The 12,853-nt window shown below is 34.7% G+C and overlaps 1 non-coding gene across 1 annotated transcript; it reads right to left on the reverse strand.

Annotated features, from left to right (window-relative positions):
* Nucleotides 1-9,456: 9,456 nt before the first annotated feature.
* Trnaa-ggc (transfer RNA alanine (anticodon GGC)) lies at nt 9,457-9,531 on the reverse strand. The gene has a single exon. It is a non-coding gene; the product is annotated as a tRNA-Ala (tRNA).
* Between the last annotated feature and the right edge of the window lie 3,322 nt (nt 9,532-12,853).

The raw sequence follows: 12,853 nt of genomic DNA on the forward strand, positions 1-12,853 counted from the left end.
GTATAAATCGCACTTTGTTTTCTCTTTTAAACAACAGAAATCTTCCTATACCGTTTGTGTGCACCAACATATATAATCCTAATTGCCCTGTATTTCTTATTTCTGACCCACGCCATCTTTTAAAAACAACAAGAAACAACATTTCATCCAGTAGACAAAGTGATACCAAACTGCTTAAATATGGCGACCATTATATACTGTGGGCTCACTTTCGTGAAGTACCAAACCTATACAAATCAGAGGATCTACGGTGCTGCAAATTATCAGATCAACACTTTTGCTTGCAAAGTTTTTCAAAAATGAGAGTTAGTTATGCGGCACAATTATTATCCGGCACTGTAGCTACTTTGATGAAGGCCAGGGGGGGAGATAGAATGTTTCGTAGTGCTTGGCTTGCAAGCCTCATGAACAAATGGTTTGATTGTATGAACACAAAATATCACTATAAGTATAATCAAAATCTTGCACCTTATAAATCTACAACTGACCAAAGATTGTCGTGGTTACTGGATACTTTCCTGCCAGAACTTGATGGGTGGAAAAATAGCTTAAAGGGAGAAAGCTTTGCTTTTTGGAAATGTTCGCCAAATGGGTGGAAGTAGTGAATGCCCAGACATCAACACATATTCTTATTTACAAAATCTAATATCATTAAAAAAAAGAATAACGCCAGTTATTGGAAGCAATGTTGATATGGAAAAGGAACAGCCTAAAAAGCAAAAATAATTATTTGTGTTTCAAGTCCTAGTTTTTATGTGTTTCTTTAGATTTGATTTGTTTGTTTGTTTGTTTGTTTTTTCATTTAAAAAAATACTATTTATTTTTTCACATTATTTATTTTAACGCACATACACAAAATATATTTCATGGATTGCTGTACATATTAAAAGTTAATTAAAAACTTTCTTCTTCTTCTTGCAAGTCTTCTTCATCTGTGTGATTTGCTTCTGCTAAAGAGTTTTATCTTTAAACCTGCCTCTATGTGATTCTCAATTCTTGTACAGCTTCCAGATGTTTCCAGACAAATGCTTTTATTATTTCTGAAAACTAAAAAAGAGTTTAAATTAGTAAGTTGTACATATGCTTGTGAAAATGTTTTTGTCATAATTAATATGACTTTTTAAGGCCCCTGGTTGTGTGGCTTCTATGTTGAGGTAAACTTTCGTTCTGTGTTCGCCGTTGTGTTTATTTGTAATTACCCATATGCATGCCTAAAAAAACGTATAATACAAACAATCTTGGTGATCTGGATCTTGCCATAGTATAGTTTACACCAGTGGTCGATAAACTTTTTTGTCTCAGCCAAAAATACTGTTAGACCCACCATATAAAATGATAACAGGGTTGGATTTAGGATTTTTTTGCTTAAACAATTTAATTTGAGTTTATTAGTCACTTGGCACAAAATATAATAGTATGCATAAGTCTTATAATAGTATGCATAAGTCTTATAATAGTATGCATAAGTCTTATAATAGTATGCATAAGTCTTATAATAGTATGCAGAAGTCTTTTTTAAAAAGTAAATCATATCAGCCAGCCTTACATAGCAATCAATCATAGTACCATACCGTACAGCCTTTCCTGTATGACATGGTTTGAACATATGTATAAATGCTACACGTTTATTTGCAACCATTTTTAATTTATGTAACAATTGTAATACTGTTTTATTAAATATTTGCGTATAAAAAGTAATAAAAAAATTCAAACATGTTGTGCGCAAATCACAATAAACTTGAATAAAGCATATATCAACTCACTTTAAAGCGGCTCTTCACAACTTGCTATTTGTAGCACATTCCTTCAGATTTTCTCTTTCATAAAACATTTGAATAAACTTGATCATTTATAAAACCGACGGCGCAGGTCAACAATCCTACCACAACGCACATAATTTGGGTTAGGTTGCGGGTTAACGTTTGGTTTAGGGTGGGTTAAGTATTATTAATATTAAACAATAAATATAATAATACATGACCCACCCACACCCAAATACTGTGCGTGAATTTATCAATTGTTGAAAGAATTCTAGACCTACGCCAAACCTACCATAAACCGTAAATTGTTGTTTATGTTACGGCGCTTGTTTATAACGTTGAAAAACGCCCCACGGCCATGGTAGGGGATTTTCGTCAAATTGCCTTTCTGTGTTTTTCCTGTACACAACTACAACAGATTTGTGAAAAGCGGGAAAGTAGGTGTGTGAATCAGACCGTGACGGGGAACAAGGTGATTTTTTGCGCTTCCAATGGAAACAAATAGGGATCACTGAACCGTGACGGCGAAGTTTCCTTTCATCTCTTTATATGTCGTTAGTTATAGCGACATGGACGCCATCTTGTTTCCCAAATTACAATAGACGCTTATGGCAGAAAAGCAGAAAATCGCAATTTATTGATGATTTTGCCGAATAAAAAACATTTGGATGAATGGCAATAATTAATACTAGTCAAACTAAACATTTTAGATCAGAATAAATAAAATTTGCGTAAAAATGGCCGAAATATACTCGATATTAGCGTGTCATATCAGGATCGAACTTTGTCGTCCACAATACTTTAGTTAACTATGCAAACAAAAATATCAGTAACTAATGTAAAGTGTAATGAAAATAAAGAAAATATTTGATTGTTACTATTGGTTGAACAAGCATTTAAATTTTAAAGTAACTTTCCCACTTTACAGCCTGCATTAAGGAGACATAATACGTTAAAAAACCACTGTGGTCCATTGGAATAGACTCTTAATTATTGGTTTGTTAATTTGGTAATATAAGAGCTTTGTGTGTGTTGAAGGCAAACTTTTATTTCCCATCTTTTCACAGCGGGATTGTAAAATCAATGGATTTACAACTTGATATTTAAAATTTGTCTAAAAATGAAACAATTTTGAAAACTGAATTTATGAACGACATAGGTCTGAAGGTTAATCGCACAGTGTCTTCTGTTCCTAGTCAACCTTTGCAGCATATTTTTCTGTCTAACAAGACTTTTATAGTTATTGGCATAACTTTGCCCAGGTTTGAAGTTTAAACTGAGTGGAACTTGCACAGCACAACACTTCTGTACAAGGGTGTGGCTAAAGCAAGCATCAAGTAATGGAACAAATAGACCCTATCACTAGAAAATATTTTCTGAACTGAGGTCTGAGGGCAATGTTAGTTTCTCCTACACCAAGCTGAAGTTTCAATTTTGTGGGTTTACTTTGCCAGCTATGCTTGTTGTCAACAAAGTCTGTTGCAACTGACTTTATCCCACATCACTTCTGTATCATTTGGTTTCCTCTTTTCCAGTATGTTTGTGTTGCATTTTGTTTTTATTATTTGTGAAAGAATGGAATTTATAATAAAAAAAACTAAACAAAATGTTTTTTTTAACAGTCTTTGGTAAGTGTTTTTACATTGGCAAGTTTTAATCTTTAAGTAAATAAACAAATTATTATAAATAACTACAAAATCACAATAATTGCAAGCATTTGTTATAATTTCACATAAACACATAATTTTATTAAAAATGGTTCATTTTCAAGAATGTAAACAAACACCAAAATTCAAACTAAAATCAAGGAAGTTTATTTTTCACATTTACAGTGCAGCTTGAAAACAAAGTTGAACATTTTTTTGTTGAATTATAATTTTCTTTAAAAAATCCATTGGATGCAGTGAAGATATCTTGCAATTCTTACAGGAGGGAGTCCAGGATCAGGAGGATTTTAATTATTCTGTTCAAAACAGGGATATATCACCTGTAAGACAATATGCTAGGTTTCATTTGGAACATATTCAGATATTTAGATATCTCTTTATAAGAAAACTACAATAAAATTGGCTATTTTAATTTTTAGATGATTGCATTATTTTTATGATTGGTTTTCTAACTCATTTAAATAAATTTCTTAGCCGGGTAAATAAACAAAAAAGTACCTATTGGCTATTTGCCTGGCACACTCGACCAAGCATACACTAATTTGTAATTATACATCGATTTACCTACTTAGTAATCCGGGTAAATAGCTTCTTACCTAACAAATGGTCTAAACCTGTATAGTTGCTACCTTTTCGTTCGAACTCTAATCTAACCAAATTAATGCTATATAACACACAAATGTAACAGTTTTCAATGTAATTCGGTGCATTATACATATACGTTTGTATATTGGGTCGTCAAAATTTACAAAATTGCCCGAAAAAATTGAAAACGACGATTTTCTATTTTGCTCCCATAAGAGCCCATTATAAATTGAGGCGATTTGGGAAACATTTGAGTGCGCATGAATCTGAGTTGCACAACTTGTATTATTTCTATGGACTTTGCTATAGATAATTGCATAATACAGTATACTTAAGTATTCTATGATTGGCAGTGATGGTCCGACCGTAATGCGTTTTATATGGGAATGGCAGTCCTGGGCCACGTCGAATTTTTTTTAATTTTTTTAGTATGTTTTTTATAGACGTCGCTTCCTGATCAAATTGTACTTTTTTAGCAGAAATAAACTAGGCGGCATCATTCTTGTTGGGGGATGATTTTTATCGCCGTGATTTTTAAGTTTGGAGGGTCGTATGACGCATTTCACATCACCACCGAGCAGTGCAGACACTGCTCACAATCATGGCCGTCTTGTCTAACTTTTGTGAAGCCAAAAAAACGTAACTCCCGCACCATTTGCAAATTTTCGACAATTTTAAACGTTCCAAAGAGAATTTTAAACGTTCCAAAGAGAGCTCAAATGTTTCCCAAATTGCCTCAATTTATAATTAGCCTTTCCACATGGCCAACTTGAAAGGTGGCTTTTTTGGCCACTTTTAGCGGTCAATTCACATGGCCGTTTAGATAAAGTGAACGCTGTTTGTGCGAGAGTTTTATATCATTCGTACTGTTGTCTTTGAGTATACAAGCGATAAGAGACCGAAAAATTATTCCCAAGATGTTGTATTTTGGAGATACACGTGAAATAGTAGCTAAAAGAGACAAGTTTATTTGGAAACCGAAAGTAAGAAACAGACGTCGGTTGCTGACTACAAATTGTTATATCCTCATTTTTTCCTATTAAAGATGATTTTGCAAAAGCGGATTGCCGTCAAAGTTTCAGATGCACCAAGGATTTTTACAATTTGTTGTATTTTGCATAATATTTGTGAACATTAAAGAACCCCAGACCTTCAATATTTTATAGAGATATATCTAAGCCTGCCATTATACCACAAGGTTACCTGCCATTATACCACAAGGTACAGGCTCAACAGAGAATAGTTTAGTGAGGAACATCATCTGTCAATATCTTGCTGACAATTGTGCAATGATAACAAGTTATTTATCAATTTTGATATTTTTAAATGTTTATTCAAAATAAAAACTCAAGAATGCATAGAAAATGTAAATAACAAAAATGATATAGCAAGATATAAATTAAAAAAAAACGTGTACAGTGCATTTAAAAATAGAATGACAAAAACGAACAAGAAAAAACATTTCTTTAATATGTTGACATACAGTGGTTTTAAAAACCATTTAAAAATAAAGGTATCAACAAATTCAGTGAAAGCTACCCAATTATGGGAAGTTATTTAAAGGAAGGCATCAATAATGTTTTTGTTCCCCCCAGAAATTGCATTGATCATCTTTAAATTTTCTTGTGAAATCTTTGCTCCATCCCTTTCTCCATCATCAGCAATTAATTTTATCATTTCGTCCAAAGACTTTTCTGATTCATTTTCTATACAATATAAAAACAATGATTTGAAGTTCAGTAGTAAGTAAATTTGTCGTTGCGGACAAAACTGAGAGTTTTACTAAATAAACAAAATAAAACTCAAATTTAACCTGTTACCCCAACTGACTCAGCGACTGCTGTGGTGTGCTGGTTCATCAGTTGTCAACAGCTTGAGATGAGATCTGATGATCCTGAGTTTGAATTTGTATCAATTCAACACCCTCACTGGTGGATGCCTAAAAACAGCAAGACACTGCTAAACTTTTCACATTATAGAACATATTTAAATACCCAAAAGTTATCAAAAAAACAGCAGGATGAAAATAATTTAGCAATATATTACCTGATAATTAAAATTGCAATAAAACGTACCATACTGCTAGGACAGGATGCTAATATTCTGTTTAATAGTTGGAAATATGGTCGAGACATTGCTTTGGTTGATGAGGACAAAGTTATTTAAACCACCACAAAGGTCATTGCAAGTTTCTTGATTTTGTTTCCATTTGTTTTTTATTCGCAACCTGTTTGATGAACTGTCATTAGAAATAAGCAAACAAATTGAAAAATCTTCATGCACTTACTTCGAGAAGGAATATCCTTTGTAATTTATCTCTTTTGAAATTGTGTCAAACAAAAAATCCGGCATTTTTCAAATTCATTTTTCCGACAAATTATTCTACTGAATACAATTATAAGATTACAGGTTGCTTGTTCTGAACATTTTGCCCTAGAATTCATGGCAAGCTAGTAAAGAGAATTAAAATTAGGAAATAAAACACTTTTGTTTTGTAACAAAATAATTAAAATACAGAACAGTTGCTAAAACAACCCAAAAATATTGTTGGTAAGTTGTTAACAAAATATAGCATCACATACTTACCGGAGTGATTTAGAAAATATACAATAACTCCCTAAACACCAGATTGGAAGGTTTGGATATTGCGCGGGGAATATATTTTGCAGCTGAAAAAATGCGCGGCTGAAAATAAAATTCCAAATTAAACTTGCGCGGGTGAAAGTAAACTACTATCGGTACCGAAAGTCGTAAGCTGTAAGGTAGATACTTAAACGTCCATAGTAGGACTCCAAATCCAAGCGTTTTCAGAACGCTTCCTATTGGCTGAAATTTTATGACGTAATATATTGTTATTAAGCGCAAATGTACTGTAGTACTTGACGAAAAATAAAAAGTCAAAACATCGTTTATTGTCGTGTCGGTAAATAGGAGAAAATTAATTGGCTTATGGGTAAATACTTTGACACCGTTTTGAATTTTACGCCGTGAAAGAAGCGCAAAATAACCACACCACTGTTTGTTAAAAAACAAGCGTTAGCAGTATATGTCTCAAAAATTAGTTAAAAGTGTGTTTAAACTTGACCAATAATATCCCTAGCCAAAACGAGTTGTGTGTGAATGCAGTTGTGCAAATCCAAAACAGGCCATTGCAAAAAAATTGCGTACAGTCTGCTTAAATGACCGTACGCAACTATGCTGGGTATACATACTAAACTTAATAACTTCGTTTTGTTTATTATTTATTAAAATATAAATATTTTTGTCATGTGCGTTTGAACAACCAACTTAATTGGCAATTTTTTTTGGCTGCCTTTTACTCATTTCTAGCTGCCATTTTAGTAACAATAGCCTACAGTTTCCCTGATTGCAAATATCATACAACTTGAATAAATAGGATTGGAAACTTCAGCCTTTACTGTAAAAGTAATGATGATCTAATCTACAATTGTGTGACAAACTATGTATTATTTACCAGGCGGCGTGCCACTTTCCTTTAGGTTAGAATTAGTTAATTATGAATCTGTTGTGGTGGTCTAAGTAGGCTAATTGAAGCACACAACTTTAAATGAGTTGGAACTATATTAGTGTAAAAAGTCAATTTTACCCACCATCAGTGATTGTTAAACACACCTTAGGATTAGCTATATAAGACTGATTGACTTGATTGTATTTTAAGTTGGCACTTTGGTGCAATATCTACAACACTTACAATTTTTGCTTCATTTTCTGATTTTCATTAAGATCTTAATTAGCAATTTTTGAGTATGATTAAAGTGCAACAAACTAAGAAGGATTTTCTGCTTGTGTACAGTTGGTGTGTACTGTTTCAATCATAGTTACCATTTTTTTCTAACGATAATAAATTAAATCAAAAACATCTAGATTTATTATAAAGAAATCTAAAAACTATTTTTGAAAATATTTAATACGCTTGGACATAACGGGTTTTGCCTTAAGCTTTAGATTTGCTGTTTTAAAAAACATTTTACTGAATATGGACCAGTTATGGAAATCTTGATTTATTAACTCACTAATTAATTGTTTTTCAATTAGCAAAAAATTTAAACTTGAGAAATTACAAAAAAAATTATCCTTGACATTAAATCTGCCACAATTTTAGATTACACAACATTTTTTTATAATAATCTAAAGAAACATCTAAAATCTAAATTATATATTTAAGATCCTAAAGTCCTAAACAGTAAATTTCATTTAAAAAAAATGCCTGATTGATAGGAATGGGATGTTCAAAGTAGAATACCAGAGGTATTATTAAATGGTAGTTTCAAATCCAGAATGTTATAAGTTTTTTAATTGCAAATATTGATTTGTTGGTCCATAACATGAATGACATTAAAGCAATTAGGATTCAAATTGTAAGAATGCACTTGCTTTACCGTTTGGTTACAACCTAAAAGGGTGAAAACTAAACTATGATGTTCTTGTATATATAATATTTAAATTTTTCTATCAATGAATTATTCGCAACTATGGTAACTTCCTTATCTGCAGGTAACATCCCTGCTTTACCTACCGAATAAGAATAAAATCGACATAAATTAAAGCACTATTAGAGGGAATCCAGCATCAAGACCAATGTTAGAACAAATCAACGTCGGAATAAAAGACATTTTGAAATAAGAACAAAATATAACTAATACCAAATAGATGGCAAGAAAAAAATGGTATGGCAAGACTAAATTGCCAGAATGCCTATATAACCTTTAACTAACCCAAAACCAATCCTATAACTCTAACTCTAATAATTTCAACCCTAACCCAAATTGCAAGCCCACCCATGACCCGCCCTTAACTCCAAACAGGGGCAAACAATCCGGTGCCAAACAGCGGCGCCCAAACGTCGACTCCAAAACGGCCGATGCCAGACAGTTGTCCCCCAATCGTCCCATACCCTCTTCCTACAGTTTTAGGCGTTATTTTGTCCTTTTAGACATTATTCCGATAAATGTAGGACTTCTTTCGACAGGTTTACTAGGCTACGTCTTATTCAAACGATTTTATATATTATTCTGTCGTTGCTATTAATGCGTATTTGGCTTTATTGAATCGTTAGGTCTTAATACCATGGTGTATTATAGATTATTCTGAATTAGATAATGTTGTTTTGTACGGTAGGTCTTATTGTGTGCCCCCTAAAGAGCAATATGAAAACTCGACAAACGTTTTGAATGAAATAGTTTGTTTTATTTTATCAAAGCCTTAGCGAAGCAAAATATAGGACATTAGGCCTACAGGTCATTGCCGTACTTCAAATAAGAAAGTTATTATTTACAGTTGGCACGTTTTAAAATTGCCCAGCCGATTAAATTAGAAAAGGAAGTTTAATTTCTGAATGTGTAAGCCTAGTACACCGAAAGCCATCGCAGACTCACCGAGTTTGTTGATCTATGATGCAAGCAGGGCAGGCTAGAAAAACAACTAGCCTGCAGTGAGGTTCGAACTCACGACCTCCGGTCAAGCCGGGACCGTCGCTCTACCAACTGAGCTATGCAGGCTCAGAAGGGAACGAGTCGAGAAACAACCATACGCCAATGCTTGTTCAATTTGTTAGTACAAGCAACCTCATTGAAGGGGATCCACAGTACCATATCATTTATTCAATGAAACATTCACACAAATGTGTGTTAATAACTGAGATCTAGCCCTTCGAAGCTGCTTTTTGACCAACGACTACGGCTTACGTATAATTAGTACACCGAAAGCCATCGCAGACTCACCGATTCTGTTGATCTATGATGCAAGCAGGGCAGGCTGGAAAAACAACTAGCCTGCGTAAGCCTATTGATAACTTTTGATGCAATTTCTTGATGCTTGTTCTTAATTGACGTTTTGCTGGAGTAGACCGGAACGTAATGCCGTTTCAGTCCCCGACCTTGATTGCCATTTATATACAGCTCGGAAATCTCCGAGAGGGCCTTTTCACATTGGATAACATAGGGAAAACACCAATCCACCTTAGACCGATTTGGTAATACTTTTAGGCTTTGTTTTCCGTCCATGGTTTGCTGTTCTACAACTCTATAAAACGACTCAGCCGGACTGCTTCTGTGCCTGTTTTCGCATACATAACGTCGAACAAGACGCAGAACTCCATGCCAACTCCAGCGTAAAATGTTGGATCTGTGTATAAACTCTGTATAACGGCATCCTCTTGAAGCGAAACACAAATCGGCGTTGCGTCGTTGTTTGTACGTAATAAAAAATGATCAGAAAGAGTAAAGTTCTTCGGCTGAGCAATTGTAAAACTAACTACGTATTCTCCAACATCTTCACAAGAAAGCTTTTTAACTGAAGTTTTGTAACTCTCCGCTGTGTATCTTTTTTCTTTCTGTTGTTTCACCTTTCTAAAAAATTTCTTAAAATGTGTCTTCTATAAATTTCCCCAAATTACTTCCAATAATGTAGACTTGAATTTCCAGTACGATGCCAGAGATAGCGCTGGACCGAACTCCATATTTGCTTTTTTTATGTGTGGCAGACATGAAGTGAATTTGACACATTTTTCATAAGCCGCAGCTCCTAGTGAAGAAAACTGAGCATTGTTGACTGGAGGCTTAGATTGTTGGCGTGTTCCACACAGCCCACAGAAGAGCATGCCAAAATCGAGACATTTGTGCAATAAATCGTTAAGGGGAGGGGATCAACTAGCAAATCTCTTATCTAGTTCACTGATCACCCCCTCTGCCAGCAACTTTAGGTCTTTTATGCAGTCATCTGGGTCACGAACTCCCCACTTGACCGGTTTTCAATTTTTTCCTTCCTCCGTTACAAGCCAGCCTTCTTCAAGGTCACTTGTCCCATATTTCATTTTCTTTAAATCCTCCATATGTTGAGCGAAACGGGGATTTGTTAAAAAGGAAAAAGACTTGTTTTCCATTTCCTTTACGAATCTGTGCAGGTGATTACGAACAATTGGAATATATGCTTGTAGTTTCCAACCCGGGCACCATTGTGCTTGTGTTTGTTCCATTAGGACAACTACCGGCCATAACATGTCAAGAATTCCTAGCAAATCAACTACAAAATCCTGGCCATACAACCGATAACCGTAATCTTGCCTGTTGTCATGATCCTTGAAAGTTTCAATATGAGCTTCCAGGCTCTTCTCTAAATTGAGCAACGATAAATAGCTGCAACTGAGAAACCTCTGGTGGGCAAAAGAATTTGTCACCCGAAAAGGTAATCCCAAATTTTGATGTCGCAGCTGCAATGCTATGCATTTTTCCATGGCCAAATAACTGATGATAGAGATTAGTGCGTTTCAGAAGTCTGCTTACAGTTAGTGTATCTTTAAACTTGGAAAATATTTTGTCAAGCCAATGACCTGGGTCCCATTGACATGGCCACCAAAACGGATCAATTACTGGGTTGCCTGGACCCATGTTATCATTTTTTGCAACGTCAAATATGGGCTTGTTCAAAGCCGAGATAAACTTTTTATCCACATACTGACCGTCAACTACCTTTCCTTGCATTTGCATTATTGCATCACCATTAATATTAAAATGTTGGGAAATTTCCTCTATTATAACTTCTCCCGAAATTTCATTGGAGCCACCTAGTCCATCAGATTATACTTGGTGCAGATTGGTTGGAATTTCCTGTCTTTTTCCGTTTACAACTGTGCACACCAGCGTAATTTGGTTGTTTTCCCGCATATTTGTGGATTTGTCGGCTGTTACGTAAAAATGTGGAGGAAGTCCAGTGCTTGGAAGTGGAGTTGATAAAAAATCTGTAGTCTTGGTGTCAATGTAAGCACATGCCACAGAAATCATGTCAGGAAATAATTTTCGTGAGTGTCCTACGTCTGCCCCAGCTGCATGAAGTTCGGCAATCCTTGACTCGTATTGCAAAGCGGCTGATTTTGCTTTTACCAATCCCAATGCAGTTCTTAGCTGTTTTTTACGACGAGTTTCTCTCTGTTCATTCTGTTATGTATTGACTTTGAATTCAGTGTTGCTTTGACATGTGTTTTTAAACCAATATGCTCTAGCAGCTTTGCCTTTTGATGATACCACTTGTCACAATGACCTTGTTGTAAAAGTACCAACGTTTCTTCATCTATGTGCAAACCCAAAGACAAAGTTCCAGATCCACTACCAGTGGGCCTTCGAAAAGGTATTTCGCGGTTCTACTACATTATATCAGGGGGTATGGTGCGGTTCTACTATGTTATACCAAGGGGGGATAGCGCAGTTCCACTATACTTTACCAGGGTGTTATTCCTTAGTTATTCTATATTCTTTCAACGGGTCTTATTTGTCAGCAGTGTCCATATACTTCCAATGTTGTGCTTCCAGTTTCGGTGCTTTAGCAGGCAAAAGCGGATGTGGCCCGAAGTTGCGTGTTATAGGTTGGACATGGTGCACTTTTACAAGATTGATTGCCAGTGGTCTTAATATAAATTGCTACCAGGCATGGTAATATAAATCAAAAAACAGCTCCTCTGGTAATTGTAATTGTTAACCAACGTTTCGGCAACCTATGCAAGCCGCCTTTGTCAGGGTGAATGACACTGAACGCTCGTACAATAAATGGAAAGCAAAAAAAGGAAAAAAGCAGAAATAAACGTATAAAAATCCATATAAAAATCAGTGCATTATCACTATGTTGAAAATGATTACATTAAAGAGATTTTTCGAAACGTTCAAAAGGATCCTACTTTTGTATGGGCTTTGATATTTATTCTCATCATATTAACTGATGATGAGTCAAGTTCGTATCGAAACGACTTTATCATGATGATTTACTCGACCTTTTTGGTTTTGACATTCATTATTAAGCTAGTAATTACATATCCGTGCATATTGTACCAAT

This window comes from Ascidiella aspersa, chromosome 3 (assembly GCF_963924565.1).
Source record: "Ascidiella aspersa chromosome 3, kaAscAspe10.2, whole genome shotgun sequence".
Classification (NCBI taxonomy): domain Eukaryota; kingdom Metazoa; phylum Chordata; class Ascidiacea; order Phlebobranchia; family Ascidiidae; genus Ascidiella; species Ascidiella aspersa.